Genomic DNA, 8,089 nt, shown 5'->3' on the forward strand with positions numbered 1-8,089 from the left:
GATGCTGTCGATTTTGTAATAGAGCAAAGAAACAGCGGTTGAATGTAGTAAGTGTTTTGTGTCAATCTTCACTGTGTAAGACACTAGCAGTATAAGACAATAAGACATAGGAGCAGAATTAGGCCATTCAGCCCCATCGAGTCTGCTCCGCCGTTCTATCATGGCTGATCCCGGTTCTCACTCAACCCCATGCACCTTCCTCCTCGGCATATCCTGTAATGCCCCGACTGATCAGCAAACTGTTAGCTTCTGCCTTAAATGTACCCACAGAGTTGGCCCCCACCACCGTGTGTGTCAGAGAATTCCACAGATTCACTGCTCTCTGACTAAATAAAATCCTCCATAACTGTACTAAAAGGTCGCTCCTCAGCTTTGAGGCTGTGCCCTCTGTTATGGCTACCCCCACCATACGAAAAGTCCTCTCCTCACCCACCCATTGAGATCTTTCCACATTCGGTGGGTTTCAGTGAGATTGAACACCCCCACCCCACCCGCGTTTATTAAACATAGGTCAGTGCAGGAGTACAGGCCCAAGGCTGGCAAACGTTCCTCATATCTTAACCCCTTCACTCCCGGAATCATCATCTTGAATATCCTCTGTACTCTCTCCAATGACAACACACCTTTTCTGAGATATGGGTCCCCAGTAGCCTAAGTGCGGCCTAAGTAGTGTTTTAAGTATCAGCATTACCTTCCTGCTTGTATATTCCACTTCAGTTTAAATAAATGCCAGCGTTGTGTTTGCCTCCTTTACCACAGACTCAACATGTAAAGTAACTTTCTGGGAGTCTTGCCCGAGGGCTCATATTTCCTTCTGTACTTCTGTTGTTTGAACCTTCTCCCCAATCAGATAATAGTTCACTGTTGTTCCTTTTGCCAAAATGCATTATCGTACATCTCCCAATATTGTATTCCATCTGCCACTTTTTTTGCCCGTTCTACAAATTTGTCTGTGTCCTGCTGCAATCGCATTGCTTCCTCAGCACTACCAACACCTCCACCTATCTTTGTATCATCTGCAAACCTCGCCACAAAGCCATCAATTCCATTATCCAAATCATTAACAAACAATGTGAAAAGTAGCAGACCGATTACTGATCCCTGAAGACCACTAGTCACTGCTAGCCAACTCGGAAAGGCTCTTTTTATTCCCACTCGCTGCCTCTTGGCTGCCAGCCATTCCTCTATCCATGCCAGTATTTCTTCTGAGTTCCATCCTGTTAAGAAGTCTTATGTGTGACACCTTATCAGATGCCTTCTGAAAATCCAAGTAAATGCTATCCACTGCCTCTCATTTGTCCATCCTGCTTATGACTTCCTCAAGGAATTCTAACAGATTGTCAGACAAGATTTCCCTGTACAGAAGCTATGCTGGCTTTGACTTATTTTATCATTAGTCTCCTAGTACCCCAAAACCTCATCTGTTACAACAGACTCAAACCCTTTCCCAGCCACTGAGGTGAGGCTAACTGGACTCTAATTTGCTTTATTTTGCCTTCCTCCCTTCTCAAAGAGTGGATGAATATTTGTGATCTTCCTGTCCTCCGGGGCCATGCCAGAATCAAGTGATTCTTGAGGGGTCAGCAACCTCTCTCAGGACTCTGGGATGTAGTCCATCTGGTCCAGGTGACTTATCCACTTTAAGAACCTGGGAACCTAGCACATTTTCCTTTGTAATAGCAATGACACTCAGTCCTGCTCTCTGACACTCACTGATCTCTGGCTGACATGAGAGGGCAAAGTTTTAAGGTGCTTGGAAGTAGGTACAGAGGAGATATCAGAGGTAGTTTTTTTACGCAGAGAATAGTGTGTGTGTGGAATGGGCTGGCAGCGGCGGTGGTTGAGGTGGAAATGAATGTGTCTGTTAAGTGTCTCCTGTCTAAGTACACGGAACTTGGAAAAATAGAAGACTATAGGTTCGCCTGGGTAATTGTAGGGTAAGAACATGTCCGGCACAGTTTTGTGGGCCGAAGGGCCTGTATTGTGTTGCAGGTTTTCTATGTTTCTAAGGGGCTGCACGTGAGGCTACTGAACAAGATCACAGCTCATGGAATGACAGGAAAGATGCTTGTATGGGTCGAAGATTGGCTGACTGACAAGGGAGAAAGAGTCAGAATAATGTGGAGAATTCTGTTTTGCTGTCGCTAACTAATGGTGTTCCGTAGGGATCAGTATTGAGACCACATCTTTTCATGTTAAATCTGAATGATATGGATGACTGAATTGATACCTGGGTGATGAACTTTGCAGTTGATACAAAGATAGGTACGGGACAGGTAGTTTAGAGCAAAGTCGGAGTCTGCAGAAGGTCTTCGATAGGTTTGCAGAACAGACAATGAAGTAGCAGATGAAATACAGTGTATGCAAATGTACGGTCATGTACAATTGGTCGAAAGAATAAAGACGGAGAGAAAAAAAATAATTGGGAGAAAATACAAAAATCAGAAATAGGTACTTGGGAGTCCGTGAGCAGGAGTCCCTGAAGGTTTGCTTGCAGATTGAGTTGATTAAGGATGACAACTGTAACGTCAGCATATCAGAGCAAGGATGTGACACTGTAGCTTTATAATGTATTGGTCAGATCGCTGTTGGTGTATTGTGAGCAGTTTCTGAACTCCTGTCTGAGAAAAAGATGTGCTCGTATCAGAGCGGGTCCGGAGAAGGTTCACAAGAATGATTCCAGGAATGAAAGGGTTAACGTATGACAAATGCTAGATGGCTTTGACCCTGTACTCACTGGTCCAGAAGAAAGAGAGGGGATCTCATTGAAACCTATCGAATATTGAAAGACCTCGACAGAGTGGCTATGAAGAAGATGCACCCTACACTGTGTGAGTCTGGGACCAGAGGCCACGGCCTCAATGTATAGGGCATCCACTGACAGCAGAGAATTTCTGTTGTCAGGGAGTGGTTAATCTTTGGAATTCATTGCCACGGAATTCATTGGCAGAGGCCAAGTCAGTGAGTGTATTTTAAATGGATGTTCAAGGATTAAGGGGAGAAGGCAGGAGAATGGGGTTGAGAGGGATAATGAATTGGACATGAAAGAATGGTGGAGCAGACTCGATTAACTGAGCAGCCTCTGTCTCATATCTCATGGCTCATGGTCTGAAGAAGAGGCTAGTGAGGTTGCATCAGGGTTAGGGTATTGTTAAGGGTATCCGTGCCTGGATTATTGTATTCAGTTTTGGTCGTTCTGTTGTAGGAGTGAGGACGTCAAGCTGGAATGAGTGCGGTGGAGATTTACGAGAATGGTGCCGGTACTCGAGGGACTGAGTTCTGCAGAGAGGCTGGGCAGGTTGGGACTTCACACCTTGAAGTGCAGCAGATTGAATCTGACATGATGCAGGTGTTCCAAACCCTGAGTGTATAGAAATGGGGAACGTGCGCAGTCCTTTGCCCCACTTTTGTGGAACCAACAACCAGAGGTCACCGGTTCAAGGTGAGAGAGGATTGATTTAATAGGGATGCCAGAGGAAAATTATTAATCCACTCTCCCTTCCGGTTCATTGTTTAACTAACTCGATGAGTCCACTCTCAGGTTAAAGGAGCAACACCTCATATTACATCTGGGTAGTTTACAACCCGACGGCATGAACATCGACACTTTAACTTCTACCTCTTCCTTTTCTTTTCATCAACCCACACGCCCGTCTCCTCCATTCTGTCTCCCCACTTCTCTCTTCTTCACTGTGGATCGTCTCCCTCTGGATCCTCTTTTACTTCCTTTTCTCCCCATCGTCCGCTCTCCTATCCTAACAGATTCCTTCTTTTCAGCCCTTTGCATTTTCCACCTACCACTTCACAGCGTCTCACTTCATCTCCCACCTCCCCCACCCACTCACCTTCACTCTTATCTGACTTCACCTATCATCTACCAGCTTGGACTCTTTCCGCTCCCCGCACCATCTTGTTCCCGCTTCTCCCTACTTCCAGTCCTGATGCAGGGTCTCGGCAGGAAATCTCTGTTTTGATTTATCCCCCTGTATAGAAGCTACCTGACCTCCTGACTTCCTCCAACCTTTTGTGTATGTTACTCTGCATCTCCAACACCTGCAGAATCTCATTAGGATAGAGTGCAGAATGCAGAGACTACATCGGGTCTCACTAATATCGAGGAGGCCACACCTGGAAAACTGGAAACAGGAGATAACCCCAACAGGCATGATGTTGAAAAGTTGTCTCATATGGAAGGACTGTTTGGGACCCTGACTGGTGATGGGGAGAGTGGTTTGGGGCAGGACTGGCACTTCATCCACTTGCAGAGTTTGCTTCCAGCCCCCTACACCTCTCCTTATCGCTGTAAACCGCTCCCTTTTGTGGAGAACACTGCCACTTGGTGGTGATTTGCCATAATAACAGGAGCCCCTGATTTGTGGACTCCATTGTCACCGGGTGGCACTCTGCCACAGAAATGCTGCAGACTGCTGAAATGTTTATTCAAGGTTGTTTAATTCCATTTCCAGCAGACACATGTAAACAAGACTGAAATAACTATTACTCCGGCTCCAATGCAACACAACAGCACAATAGTAAAAACATATAACCACAGCTTATATACTGTGCATGGGTTGATTGGATGTCCATAAAGTGACACTCAGCATAGGATATCTGCAAATAAGATGACAGACAGGAAATTATAAAGTAGAGGTGTTTGGTGGTGTGGAAGGGTGGGTTAGTGGGTAGAGATATTTATCAGCCTTACTGCTTGGGAAAAGTAGTTGTCCCAGAGGCTGGCAGTCCGGGTGAGGATGCTGCATAGTCTACCCAGATGGGAGTGGGACAAACAGTCCATGAGTGGGATGGGTGGAGGTTGATTATGAAAATCAGGTGGGTGTTTGATCTCAAGAGAGGGAATTTGGAAAATACCAATGGGATGCCTTTTTGAACAGCTTGTAATTGTGCCCATTAGGGAAAAGTTAATTTTGGATTGGGTGTTGTGTAGTGAACCAGATTTGATTATGAAGCTTATGGTAAAGGAAACGTGGACTTGGTGATCATAACATGTTAGAATTCACACTGCACTTTGAGAGGGGAAAGGTACAAGAAGATGCATCATTATTAGTGGAGTGAGGGGAACTACGGAGGCATGGGAGAAGAGCTCACCAAAGTTGATTGGAAGGGGACACTAGCATTGATGATGGCAGAATAGTAATGTCTCTTTTCCTGCCTCTCTAGCCTCAACCTGCCTCTGCCTTTCCACAGCCTCCATCTTTAATTTTTCTAACTTGTACGGGAGCCTAAGCTCACGAGGTTTACTTCCAGGAAACACCTCCAACTCCTCCACTTTAAACACACCCTCAGATACATAATGTTCAGCTATTATCCTCTGCATCTGTGACCTCCTCATTGTCGATTTCACCTTAGCAAGTTTTAACCTTTTAGCAATACTCAACAACTCAATCCTTCTGGTGTCCTTTAGTGCCTCAGAGGTTGATGCTTCCAGACATTTATCAACCTCCATTGCTGCTGATTTTCCATGCACAAATAAATCAAAAGGGATTTCCCCAATGAAATCAATAATTAATCAACACACTTCCAAATTTGTTCATATCCCGGATGCAGGCCCAAATTTTGTTATGAACCCTAACGCTTTAGAAATGAGTCAGCAGCAATAGACTACACCTAGAGTCTGTTTTTGATGTTAAATCCACGATCTTTATTGGTATCTACTAACAATATAGTAATTTAAGCAAGATAAACAAAAGTTAACAGTGTTATGTGTACTTGTGTGTAAATATAACTCCCAAACTACTGAGCTCAGGGGAAACAAGGCTTGGAGTCTTGAGATGGTAAAGTATGAAAGTTCAGTTCAACAACAGAATAGGTGATGAGAGAGAGATATTTGTAGTCCAGAGTAAATGTCAAGAGAAGGCAATTATGTCGAATTCCACAGTTTCCACGGTGGTAAAACAAAAGAACAGTCGCTGTAGATTTTATCCGTCGTCGTTCCAAATCCACATACAAATTATCACCGAAGGTGACTTGTCACAAGGGGTATGGTCTTCAAGTGAATTTCCACACCACACCCAGGCAAGGGTTAACACATAAGTGGTCTTCACAGGATACCCCAAATCAGATCCACTCGTATGGATCAAAAGAGGTGACAACCTCACATTCGATGTTCGCTGAATCGATAATTAACCCACCCTTATGGGCAGAGGAAAGTTCTAAACAGTGACCCTTGACCACTAGTTCCCTTGTTTCGATCCTTCCATTTATCCTCCTTCATCTCCGTCTGACTCTGAGTGTCTGTGTCCTCGGTTAAAACTAAACAAGCTGTGAGCGATGTAAACAAGATGCAAGTCAGACTGATTTCCATTCTTAATCTCTCTCTCTCTCTCTCTCAAAATGACAGTCCACAGCAAATAAAATCTAGGGATTCATAACAATGGTCACTCCCCATTGTGAACTGACTGGTGTGCCAGTAGGTTGGATGACTGAGTGAATACTTTCCCACATTCTGAGCTGGTGAATGGCTTCTCCCCAGTATGAACTCACTGATGTCTCTGTAGGTTGGATGACTGAGTGAATCTCTTCCCACAGACTGAGCAGGTGAACGGTTTCTCCCCAGTGTGAACTAGCTGATGTGTCAGTAGGGTGGACGATTGAGTGAATCCTTTCCCACATTCTGAGCAGGTAAACGGCCACTCTCCAGTGGGAACTGACTGGTGTGCCAGCAGTTGGGATGACCGAGTGAATACATTCCCACATTCTGAGCAGGTGAATGGCTTCTCCCCAGTGTGAACTCGCTGATGACTCTGTAGGGTGGATGAATCAGTGAATCTCTTCCCACAGACTGAGCAGGTGAATGGCTTCTGCCCTGTGTGAACTCGCTGATGACTCTGTACGGTGGATGAATCAGTGAATCTTTTCCCACAGACTGAGCAGGTGAATGGCTTCTTCCCAGTGTGAACTCGCTGATGACTCTGTAGTGTGGATAACCAAGTGAATCTCTTCCCACAGACTGAGCACGTGAACAGCTTCTCCCCAGTGTGAACTCGCTGATGTGCCATTAGGTTGGATGACTCAGTGAATTCCTTCCCACAGTCTGAGCAGGTGAACGGCCGCTCCCCGGTGTAAACACGCTGGTGAGCCATTGTGTCAGATGACTGAGTGAATCCTTTCCCACAAGTTCAGCAGATGACCAGCCTCTGCCCAGGGTAAACTGACTGGTGTGTCCACAGGTGGGATGAGCAACTGAATGCCTTCTCACCCACAGAACAAATGAATGGCCTTGTCTGGTGTGAACTTGCTGATATATCTTCAGTTGAAATGACTGAGTGAATCCCTCCCCACAGTCTGAGCGGGCGGGCGATCAAGTGAATCCCTTGCTCTACTTCTTAAATATCTGGACAAGGACAGCAAAACTGGCATGTTGTGTTCAAGATTCCCGCAGATAAATTCCTCGTCATTTGTAACCTGTAAAGAGATTTACAAAATCCATCAATGGGTGCAGGACAACATTTCAGATGCGATCACTTGAGTTGCCAAGGTGTGATCTGGGCGGGCCAATTGGTCAAATGAACGAGTAAATCCCTCCCCACTGTCTGAGCAGGAAGGATGGCCGATTGAATCCCTTGCTCCTTTTCTTAAATATCTAGACAGAGACAGCAAAACTGGCGTGTCGTGTTTGAGATTCCTGGAGACAAATTCCTTCTCGTTTTTAATGTGTAAAAAGAATAACAAAATCCATCAGTGGGTGTAGGACAACATTTCAGATGAGATTGCTTGAGTTGCCAAGGTTTGATCTGGTATCACACTGTAACAGTGAGATTCAACCCAAGATGGACAGAGAAATCATCTTCTAACTGGGCACAGAGCTGGTATCTGAAATGACCATCAATTCCCTGATGCTCTTCCTGTCTCTATAAGAGTGGGGCATTTCTGCCATCTCCAGTCTGTGACTTGGCTCAGTTTGACTCTCTCCATTGGTATTATTCCCTGTTCCTGCTGAGCAGCATGGGTGCCTGGCCCCACAGTAACTGAAACAGTCTCACGCAAATAGTCTTTCTTGACATGCATTTGGGATTTTCTTTTACGTATGACTAACTTAAAGCGCCACAGTGTTAACGCCATATAAAAAAAT

This window comes from Mobula hypostoma, unplaced genomic scaffold (assembly GCF_963921235.1).
Source record: "Mobula hypostoma unplaced genomic scaffold, sMobHyp1.1 scaffold_139, whole genome shotgun sequence".
In the NCBI taxonomy this organism is placed as follows: Eukaryota; Metazoa; Chordata; class Chondrichthyes; order Myliobatiformes; family Myliobatidae; genus Mobula; species Mobula hypostoma.